Source organism: Populus alba, chromosome 6 (assembly GCF_005239225.2).
Source record: "Populus alba chromosome 6, ASM523922v2, whole genome shotgun sequence".
Taxonomy (NCBI): domain Eukaryota; kingdom Viridiplantae; phylum Streptophyta; class Magnoliopsida; order Malpighiales; family Salicaceae; genus Populus; species Populus alba.
The window spans coordinates 10,307,931-10,320,427 of NC_133289.1; positions in this window are offsets into that span (position 1 = coordinate 10,307,931).

Consider the following 12,497-nt stretch of genomic DNA (forward strand, 5'->3'; position numbering starts at 1 on the left):
AGTAAGAATGATGCTTTCATGGCTGATACTCGACCTCATGTTCGAGCTTCGATATCTCATTTCTTGAGACTGAGAGATTCAAATTCCACACATTTTCTGAGAGAGCAATCGGTGTGCAGATTGATTTTGATATGGTATTTCATCTATGTTATTAGTTAATGCTAGTTACATAATCTGCGCTGCGTTTTGAATATGATTCCAAGTTAATTTATAACATAAAAGAAAAAAGAAGAAACGTTGATGTTACGGATGCATTTTTAGATATTATAATTTTTTTTAATTGAGGAATTAAGAGATAATATTTATGTTTAATATAAAAAAAAATATATGAATTAAAAAATAAAAAAAGTTGTTAATGCTAATTAAATACTAAAATATGAAGTTAATCTTTCTAGTAAAAGCAAAAAATAAATGCACATAAAAGATATATACCTCCCTTAATCAAACAACACTTGATATTCTTCAAATTCCTTTCTTAATCCCTTCCTAATCCGTCTTTGATCCTTTTATTTATCTCTCCTTCGAGTTTTTTTAACAAGAATTCCCCATGAATTTGCTTTAATTTGTCTCTTTCCCCCCCTCAAATGCTGGCCAACTTGGCTTCTTTATAAATCCAAATTTCTATTTATATTTCCCTTTATACTCATAATTCAGTCCTGCCAAAGTTTTTTTAGTTTATTTTTTTTTTGTTTTACTGGGTATCCCTTCTCGATTTATTTTTTCTTAGGCTTACCATACTTTAAGATTTAAATTCATAAATCTTATCTCTTATAATTTAATATGTATAAGTTATTATTCATTTTCTTTTTGACTGTCATGTTAAATTTCCAACTTTTTCTAATATCATAATATTTTAATCAGGGTTTCATAAAAGGTGTCCCAATAAGGCCCAAATTATATTGATGGGAGTGAGTTATGGTTATTGGAAGAATTGCTACTATTGGTTGAGTAACTGAGGCTTCTACAAATTTTTCCTTTAATTTATGCTCAAATAGGCTGGGGAGCTTTGCTATATATTTTTTAAGGCTTTTCATCTTTTTTTGACTTTCAGCCTCCCGATGTGATCGTTTCTTGTTTTTCATTAATTTCTTTTGGGGTTTGGTGTTATAGATCCTTTTCAAAAAGAGGACCTTTATTCAATCTTTCAAATGAATATCATGCAAGTTTGTAAAGCAAATAAATATAAAATGCTTGCAAGAAATGAAGGTAAATTGAATACATGTTTGCCTTTTAAGGGTGACAACGATCATCATCTAATGTCATTATTATATCGGAAGAGGTAATCCATATTTATTTTAGTAAATTTGTAATAATTTAAACACTTGTAAAATCTATGTGACGACCATTTTCCTTCTAAAAATCTTGAAATTCAAAATGTTACATGTCGAGCTTTCCTTAATGCAATTTATAGATGGCACATATATCTTAAGGGTATGTTCTATTCATTATGTGAGCATGAATAAGTTTTCTACATGGTCTCAAAAGATTCTCAGATCTGTCTAGTGACATTCCTTATAAATATAATACAGGGATGTTGCAAGAAATGGTTAAAACATGCATGCTTGCCATTACCAAGAAAGCTTTCAGATCTGAGTTAGGAGTTTTACAAAACTGAATTCTAACCAATAGTTATGGGGCAAACCGTTAACCCCACCTAACCTAGAAGCTTGTGCGTGCTTTTTAAAAATTAAAACATGGGATGCATGATGCATTATTCCATATCTAATATACAAATTCTAACCAATATGTTTAAAAATACTTGTTGATAATAAATGTATAGACCAACCAAAATAAAACAAAAAAATCAGACAAATAACAAAGCTTAGTCCACGAGAAAATCCCTAGTGGAGTCGTCATTCTGTCACACGTGAGTCACGTCATAACGATCATCCTTTTGAATCATGATTTTTGGTACGGGTAGAAAGAATAAGGAATTATTGTTTTTTATTAGTTAAAAAAGGATTGGAGTCTCCACCTAGTATTTTGATCATTAGAAACCCTAACTGGTCTTTAGAATCTAGATAAGGGGATTAAAGAGGACAATATCCTATCTAAAGTAAACTCTATTGTTTATTTGTCTGATTATTACTAGGGCACTGTTGTGCTTTTCCAACGATTTATTTGTTTATTGGTTAAAACAAGTTCATCTCGGTAAAGTGAACCATGACTTTATAAGTCAAGCCTAGACATTTTAGAGCCACGATCTATTTTTTTATTTGTTTCCTTAAATATTTTTAATACATTTTATGTATAAATTTTATAATCATTGATATTAAAAATAAACAATTTTTTTTTTTTGTGGTTTAGAAATTTAGTCCAAGTCTCCATCACTTTAATAAAAATTTTTATTAAATTTATGATGCATGCACTATATATATATATATTTTTAAAAAGTTTTTTTTTTTAAAAAAAAATTGGTATTCTAAATCATGCAATATTTTTATGTTTTTTTTTATTATTATTAAACATGATTTTTTTTAGAAAACTTGGCCACATACAATTTAAAGCATAAATGTATTTTTTTTAAAGAAGGGTTTTGTAGTTTTTTTTAATTTTCTTAAAACTAGTTTATTTAATACCGGAAAAAACACCTTACGTATAAATTAGCTATTTTAAATACTAAACATATAAAGGTAAAAAGATGTGAGAAACCCAAAATTAATTGCAAAGTAGTCCCTCATCATTTCTAAAAATTAATTAAAATTAGACTAAGGCTATATTTGACCAAATATAAAAAAAAATGAAAATAAAGCTATAAAAAATATGACCATTTTAATCAAAACATCCACTCAAAACAAACTATTTATTCATTATTCATCTCTTTTAATAAAGACATGCAATCCATAATTGATCCACTATCAAGTTAAAAATCAAACCACGTAAATGGAAAAAATCAAACTATTAACTCATGCTTTAAACCCAAGCCCGTACAACACATGAACCCAAAATAAATATTTAAACCCAAATCCAGTTAAAGATCTAAATCTTTAATACTAGCCCATGTGTTTTAAGAAACTAAACCAATTGGATCCATATAAATAAAAGGGGGTTGAACTAAAATAACAAAGAAACAAGCCCATAACTAAATGGGAAAAGAAATTTTCTCAAAGAAAATGGATGGGCTTAAATAATGGCCTGAATCCCTTTCTCTTTCTTCATTAAAGACATAAATAACATAATATGCTCCATCAAAATTGTATCCAAGCAAAAAAATAAAAACAAAACTTAATTTTTACAATCATTCATTATGTATTTTATCATCTCATAAACTCTAAAGTAAATTTGAAATTGCGCCTCTTTTTTTAAGTAATCTTCCAAAAGTAACTTCAACAAAACAACTTATATCATGTCATTTCTCAAGAACTTCTTCAAAAACTTATCATCTTTAAATATTCAAAATAATACATTATTCAAATAAATTTACACTTATACCAACCATGAAACCAATAGACCCTTGGTTTCCAACTCAAAACAAGAACAACAATCTTGCAACCTACTATTTAAATAAAATAGATAAACTTCTATGTTTTGTAAACCAGGTTAAAAATTCAATGATAAACTTGCAAATGTCCAGACCCTTATCTAATCAAATCATGATCACCATCTTAAGAAACTATCCATAAAATGCATTAATAAAAAACATATACCCTAAACATAAAATAAGAATCAATCCAAATTTCCTTTATACTAAAAAACAATGGAACTTATTCTAATCAACAAACAAAACAAATGAAGATACTTTTCATGTTTAAGGATTAACCGATTTTGGATGAACTTGCTTAAAAAAATTTGATATCCAAACATTGAAAACAAAGCAAAGCTCAACCAAAGTTATGCCTAAGCAATCCATGAAATCAACTAAACAATAAAAGCATTAATTATGATCAATCAATTAATGATACATTTCTATTCAAAATCCAAACAAATCATTTCACAATATTCATTCAAATTAAAGATATATCATATAATATTTAAGTTTGGATTTGATCTTCTAGATATGGCTAGGTGTGATTAGAAAGCTGATAGAAGTTGGTGGAAGCAGTGACATCAAATGTACCCACACACAGATGGGTGACAATTATGGTGGTGAGTAGCTACACGCATTGTTGGTATATGGTCGGCGTATGATCTGATCCATAGGATGCACAACTTCTGAATTTTCCTCTAAACATGACAATGTAACTCATGCCAATTAGAGGAAGAAGATTGAACTATTTGAAAATTTTAGCCTTTTGTCTCTTGTTTTTCTTTTCTTATTCTTTAAGTGATTGTTTTTACCTGGACAATTGAAGGAGCTTAGGAGGTCGGCTGAAATTGCTGGTGTTGGCTGCAGTTTTGTTGATGGTGATCGATTGATGTTGGTAGTGAAAAGATGATGGGTTGTGGCTTGTTATTAAGAGGTGCTACTAGTGAGGAAGTTGACCAACGATTGAGAGATGGAAAGGTTGGTCGACGGTGGGGATAAGTTTGTGGTTGTGGGAAGGCTATTCATGGTGATAACAATGAAGGAATGATGAGTTTGTGGCTATCAGTGGGAGGAGATGGTATTGATTTCAATCTTGGCGCTGGTGATAGGATCTCACAGTGAAGACAACTTTCATTGGAGGTACTATCGCTGGTAGCAAGATCTCACGATGGAGGCTGCTAAGGTGTTGATGGGTAGCGACCATTTATAGAGGATAAAAGGGGTTGGTCACCTTTTTTCCAAAAGAGAGGGCTTTCTTTATGTTTGTATTTTTTTTTTCTTTTTCTTTCTCTTAGTTGGAATTAGTAATGATTTTTTTGTGTTTTTTTTAAAGAAAGTGTTTTGTTGTGTATGGGGTGTGATGTGTTCAGGGAAGGATGAGGAAGAGATGTTTTTGGCATAGGGCATTTTTTTGTGGCTAATGCCCTCGCTAATTCTCTTCCTTCTTTTATATGTGTATAACCACTTATTTATACTACTCAAAATAAACTTTTCACATTTAATCTTTAAAATCTTTCACATTCATCTACTATTTTCTTGATTTCTTTAAAAACTTATAATACCTTCTAACTTCTAAGTTAAAAAAGTTCCCTTTCTTTTAAAACAACATTAAACAATTCAAAAAAATTTTCCCCTAAGATAGTCCTTATTATTATTTTTATTACATTTTAATCACTAAAAAATTTCTTTTTTGATTGATAGATCTTTTCTTTTCTTTTTTCTTTTTTGTTGAAAAATCTATCATTACAAAAATAATAAGCAAAATGGTATGAAATGACCAAAAAATGGCTAAATTGCCTCAAAACATATTATATATATATAATTTTGGTGGTTTTGGAAATTGTTTTTAAAAAAATGATCAAAATTGGGTTATGACACAATCTATGGATTAGATTGATTAGCTTCTACAGTGTTTTTTCAAAATTGATTATATATAATTTGGACAATATTTGGACATATTTTGTTGATTTTTTAAAACCAAAACTGTCAAGTTTAATTCTAATTTTATGAAGGGTAATCAAAATCGATAAGGGAGGAAATTCTATCGGTTTCGGTTTCTAAAATTCTCTATGCAAGGGGACTAACAAAAAGTGTTTCGGGTTCGTTTTTTCTACACAAATTCTACAGAACTTTAGACACTCTTCACTCCTTTGTTTTGAGTTCTAATGTTTTGCTCTTTGTTTAACTCCTAATCTAGAGCATATGTTTGGTCCTTAGTAGAAAAGATTTCTAAGTTTTATTTTCTTGGTTTGTTGGATCTTATTTAAGAATGCATTTAAACAAGGATGAGTTGTTGGAATTCTATAAGACACTTATTGAAGTTAGTTTTTTTACACAAGTGAGTAGTAATAAAATCTTAAAAACAAATGATTAATCATTGAAAAAAAAAAACTAGTTTAATTAAATTCTAAAAGCTTCAACAAGTTCTTTACATGCTTTTATTTTAAGTAATTTTAATATATGCTTTAGTACGCATAATATGAATTAATTTCAATCTCTGATATATGATTTAATATTTACCTTGTATGTATACTAGTCTTATGTTATGATTATAAATTTTTCAATAAACTTATTATACTATAAACTAAACAAATATGCCTCCCTTGTCTAATGATTATGTAATTTTAGACAACAAGAGGTGCCATGTGAACTTCAGTGAGGAAGTGTAATAAGCCATTTTCATCCCATTTGAGCGAGAGCTCGTTGTTATGTTGATTGTGCAGACAAAAACATGAGTGTATAATTGATGGACATCAGACATGCTTTGGTCGTGGCATGGTAGAGAGATTCTTTAACGATGTTAATATTTTATCTCATGGCTTGAGTTGGATTCGTTTGAGGCTATTAATCTTATATCTCAATCTTTGACGCATACTGGAATCTGGTTTCGGACATTCGAAAACTCTTGGATAAGGTTTGGCAAGTTTAATTGTCTCATGATCAGCCCGAAGAAAAGTATTGCATTGATTTTCAGGCTGTTTAGAATTGTATTTCAAACAGTATTTCTAAAAAAAAAAAGAAATATTTTTAAATTAATTTTTATATATTTTTAAATTGGTTTAGTGTTTCATATTCTTGATCAACCTTGACCAAAGTGATAGTGTGTTAGAGTGGTTATTAATTCCTCATGCAATGAGAACTTTGCTTGCGTGTGATGCTTGTGGAGTCACCCTTGATGGCTCAATCAACAAGGTAGAAGGATGAATTGTAGCACTATTCCTGAAACTTTGTAATGGTGGTTCTCTTCTTATGAAGCATGCATAGAAGAAGCGAATCAATCTTGATGTTGCCTTCATTCTAACATTTTTTTTTTTAAGTGTTAAAATTAAAAGAAAATATAGCAATAAAAAAATTGATGATCAAATTTGATATAATTAATAAATAATAAATATTTTTTTAATTTTTCTTAACTTTTAAAAAATATTTTTCATCCAAAATAAAAAAAAATAAATTTTTTTTTTAAAAACTAATACAAATTATTTTTTATAATAAACAAAAACGGAACGGAAAAATTTAGAAAGCATGAGTCCTAAATGTTCATTCCCCATTCAAATTCAGGGGGGGGGGGGTCGATGACTTCAATCAGACGTATTTGGCTGACAAAATAAGCTAACAGGACTCCGTCCCAGTGGGATGGAATTGGATTTTGCTTTAATCCTACCGCTTTTGTCTAATGTTTCTTTACTTGGTTACGTGGATTGGCCAAACCGTAGAAGCATAAAGTGCTTTTGTAACATCAACACATGGAATAATGAATGATCAAAAGGTAAATTGCTGACAATAATGATCAAAAGAAAATTCAAAATATGTTACGGCATTGGTTGTATATAACATTTAAGAAAATATTTTTTTTTTTTCATATATATATATATATATATGCAATATTTCATGGAAAAAACATGTATTTTAATACCAGATTTGTATTTTCACAATATAAAAAATAAAAACCATAAATTAAATGCACGAGAAAACCAACAATATTACTCTTTTTTCTGTTAGTCCAGCTCGGTCCATATGGTTGGGCTGAACCCAGTAGGTCTAGCTGGGTCACTAGTCCAAAGAAGTGACCCGGTTAAGCATTGTTGCAGGCTGCATGTGTGGATTACCCACGCATGCATTGCACAATGCGAAGTTAATTAATTTACTTTCGCACAATGCCAAATCTTTTAAGTGCAAATACAGAACTAAGAAAGGAGAGAAACGGCTTACATACCTAGTATGCTAGCGGTCTGGTTTTTTTAGCTCTCCATTGTCTGCGTTCGTCCGACCTTCTCTTTGTGTCCTCGTCTTCTCCCTACCTTCGGGTTCCCCTGATGCTGGTGCTTGCTGAAGATGGAGGTCGGGGAGGATATCTTGTTGTCATGTTACTGCTGCTGTTTGTCGCTTTGGGAGGAAGGATCTGGCTATTGTGTTGTTCTTGTTTATTGTTGCTCACAATGTTCTTGCTAGGGGTGAGCAAAAAACTGAAAACAAAAAACCGATTAAACCGACCGAAAACCGGAAAAAAAAATAACCGAAAAAACCGAACCGAAAACAAAAACCGATTAGAATATTTAGAAAAATATCCGGTTCGGTTCGGTTTCCGGTTTTATAATGCTTAAACCGGACAACCCGAACCGAACCGAACCAGTTCAGTTTAGAAATAAAAAAACGCTTTCTACCCATTAACCCTAGTAAATTACAGTTCACAGAGCCGCCCCCTCCCTCTAAAACAAGTATAAATAACATATTTTCTTCTAACCCTAAATTTCAACATTCCCAGCCGCCTCTCCCTTCTCTGTCTCTCACTCTCAAATCTGTCTTCTCTAAATATAGCAAAAATCTCTATTTCAAAAATCTATTATCCTGTGCATTTTTTCCATTCTTACAAGTTCATTCTCGTTGGGCTCTCTTGTCTGAGTATGTGCTGGCTTTTGTCCTCTCCACTTTGCTTTCCTTTCTTTTTTGGCAACTCTAGTCTCTCCCTATGCTGGCTTTTGTCCTCTCCACTTTGCTTTCCTTTCTTTTTTGGCAACTCTAGTCTCTCCCTATGCTGGGTTTTCTTGGGATTTCAGAGAAACTAAGATCTAAAAACTCTGCACTCTCAACAGTTTCTGTATCAATGCTATTGATGTTTTTCTTGTCTCTCATTTCTCAAATCTGTATTCTTCTCCTCCATGTTTTTTGATGATTTTACATTTCAATAACTTTTGATTTTCTCTTTATTTTTTTGCAGTCAAATCCTTTTGTTTTGTGTATTTTTTTGCTGGGTTTAACTTCTGGACAAGGAGAACAAAACGAAAATTGGAGCTAATTTTTTGGAAAATGGAAGCAAGTATAAAAATTTCGGTTTTAACCGGTTTGGAAGGGGAAAAAACCGAACCGAACCGAACCGAAATTAATCGGTTTGAACCGGTTTTCTGTTGGGTTCGATTCCAAAACTAAAAATAAAATAAAATCGGTTTGGTTGTTTATTTTGAACCAAAACCGGACCGGACCGAAAATGCTCAGCCCTAGTTCTCACCTCATTCACGGCTACAATAAGAGATCATGATGAGGAGAGAAAGTTGCTTTGATGAGTTGGTCACAACATTGTTGCTACAGATTACAGTGTAAAGGCTGAAGTTGTTGAAGCTTGCAGCGCTGTCATGTTAATTTTTGGTGTTGATGTTGTAGCATTGTTGTTGAGGAAATAACCAGTGAGGGGGGAAAGTGCGGGAGATGAGGAATTACAGTGGGCGGGGCTATTCGGGTGAGAGAGGGAAGATTGTTTGGCTGAGAAAAGGGGAGGAGCAGTGATGGCTGTAAGAGGGAGAGCGCATGGGGAAGAAGAAGCAAAAGGGCGGAAAGCTGGGGAGGGGCGTCAGTTTTTGTTTTTTTTTTCTAGCTCTGTAGGGGTGGCTTGATAAACATGGTTTTTTTTTTAGGGTTTTCTATGTGCCCTTCCTGTAAAATTCTTCCCTCTCCCTCTTTTGTATATGGTTGAAGTTTCATTTATATAGAAATCTCTACACGTGCTATTTAAGGAAATATTACAATAATTATTGCAGAGATTGTCTTTTATAACCAGTACCAACAAATCCTATATTTATGATATTTTATATTGCAATAATTATTTTCCATAACCAGCACCAATCAAATCATATATCTATGGTATTTTATATTGATATATTGCTTCCTTGATATTAGCTAGACATTATTATGACATTTTCTGATCCAGTCCCTATTTTTTCAATTCCTTCAACGAAACCAACTACTTTCTAAATTTTAAAATTGATCTTTAATTAACTCGATAAATTATTGAAACATTAAATCGGGTCCCTTGAATCAAACCGACAAACTCAGGTTAGGATCCTTCTTGCGACAAGATTCTCTACTTTCATGCTAGATATTCAAACAAAAATATCTTGAGCTTCTGGTATCGAAATTAGGCAATTCAAAAACCTAAATTCATCTACTCGTACATGTTTACAAGTTTCATGAAGGATTCAAAGTGAGATAAATTTATTTTGAAGAACAGAATTGCAACCAAACTCGGTTGGAAACCTTCTCGTGGCAGGATTATATGCTTTCACATTATATTTTCAAACGGGAATATCTTGAGCTTCTGATATCAAAATCAAGCAATTCAAAATCCCAAATTCATCTACACGTCCAAGATTACAACTTTGATGAAGGGTTAAAAGTGAGATAAATTCGTTTTAGATAACATAATTTGGTTAGTCAAAAAGGTTTTCTTGATTTGACAAAGCCGAGCATCCAAATTTGATTTAGAGTTTGCCTCAAGAACAATGGCCCCTAGGGCCCAATAAAGGTGTAGATCAATTTTTCAACATTTCATGAGTGACAAAAATATAGTTAGAATGGTCAAATATCATATGAAACCAAGTCAGAATTAGAACTTAAGTTGGAACAAAAAAAAATTGCTACAATAGCAGAATTGGTTTTTTTTTTTTAAATGCAAATTCTGAGGGATTTATATGAAGACTCAAAATGTCTACTGATTAGTTTTGCGAGATTGAACATGTCTTTCAAATCATATATTGGATAAAGCTAAACTTCTGAAACTTTCCAACTATATATTGTAGGCTCAATAATTCATCCAAATGAATTGTTGGAGATTCAGATTACATGGATGAATTTTAACATGAAGAATTTTTTTATTATTCTATTTTATTTTTTTATTTAATTTTATATAATTATTTTTAATTTGACTTTTTTCTAATGCATTAGACGTTGTTTAGGAGTTTATTTCATTATTGAATTTATGTTAGTTAATTACTAATTTAAACTCATTAGCTTGCAACCCAAAAGGGGTTTATCATGACTTATTGTCACTAGGTTTATTTGTGCTCCATACCTTTTAGTGATTCTCTTGTATTAAGAAATTTTATTCTGAAACTTTTTTATTTCTCCATGTCATTAATTTATTTATTCATACTATTTATCTCTCTTATTGATTATAATATTGTTACTCATTTTATCAGATTTTAATGTAATTTAATTTCTTGGATATAATTATTAATATATAATTAGTTAAAAAAATTACTTACGATTTTATGATCCGAGTTTAAATTGTATTTTTCGTGTTGTGTCAAAAAAACATTTTTGACAACTTTTCCTAGGGATGCTAAAAGAAATATTCATTTATTGCTAACATATTTTTTAAAAGAAAAGAAATATTAATATTGAACGAATAAATTATGAAACTCAATAATCAATTAACCTAATTTGGAATGATGAAATTGAAAAAAAAAATCAATTGAGAAAAAAACAAATTCGGGTTAACCCATCAAACCTTCAATTTAGGTGATAAAATCTGGATTACTTTGTAGAAGAAATAATTAAAATAAATTATAAAAATCAATTTTCAGTAAATCTAATATTAAAAGATGATATTGAAATAAATAAATAAATAAACCAAATAAAGATTTGAACTTGCATCAAGAGGTATTTTTGTATTTGAATAATGGTTTTTTTCTTATTGTAATCTAAGCTGATAAAGTTTAATGTTTGACTAAATATAAAAATTAAAAAAAATTAAAATGCATAATGAAAAAATTAAAATGTCCTTAAAAGAAAAAGAAAAAATAAAATTGGTGTTAGGGTTTATATATATATATATATATATATATATATATATATATATATATATAAATTTGTTTTGTTATTATTAAGTCAGTTTAGAGGCAATTTGGTGTTTGACTAAATAAATTTTTTTTTTTTTTAAAAGGTGCGTATGTGGTATACTCACCGACATATGTAAAGAGCCCCTGCCCTTTGAATGACTAGTGCGTTGGCTCTTGTCATCCAAAAATGTACATTCAATGTTTCATTAAAAGCCCTATCATGTCATATTGCTTGTGGAGTGACCCATGTCAGCGTTGATAGTTCGGTTTGTTACATATGAGCCTTTATTTTTCTTTTTTTTTTTTTTTACTTTTCTTGAAAATTATAACTTGATTCTTTTGGTTGTTGGTATTATAACTTTAGTCCAAATTCATTTGATTTTTATTTTTTATTCTTAGCTCTCCTATAGAAGTTTTATTTATTTTCAATTTCATTTTTCCATCCCAATCTGCTATATATTATGTTTTTTAATTTGATCCTTATTTTTTTATTTTTATTTTTTTCCTTGTTCCTTTTTTAAAAGTTCATGGGTTTTGAATTTCATCATTCAATTTAAATTGATTATATTATATTTTTCCAACTCAGTTCTAATTATTTTGATTTTTACTTTTTTACTAGTTCTTTTTGTAAAAGTTTTTTTTTTTTTTAATTTCACCTTTCAATCAAAAAATTATTTTGACCTTTTATGTTGATTTTGATCCTTATTCTTTTGATTTTTTTAGGTTCTTTTACTAAATTGATTTTTCTTTTCAATTTCACATTTTATTCAAATATAAAATTTATCTTGATTCTAATTCTTTTAATTGCTATTTTTTTATGAAATATTTTATATAATTGATTGTTTTTTCAATTCCATCCTTTAATATTTGATTAATCGAGAATTAAACTTCATGATTTTTTCAAAAAAAGTGCTCCTGGTCTA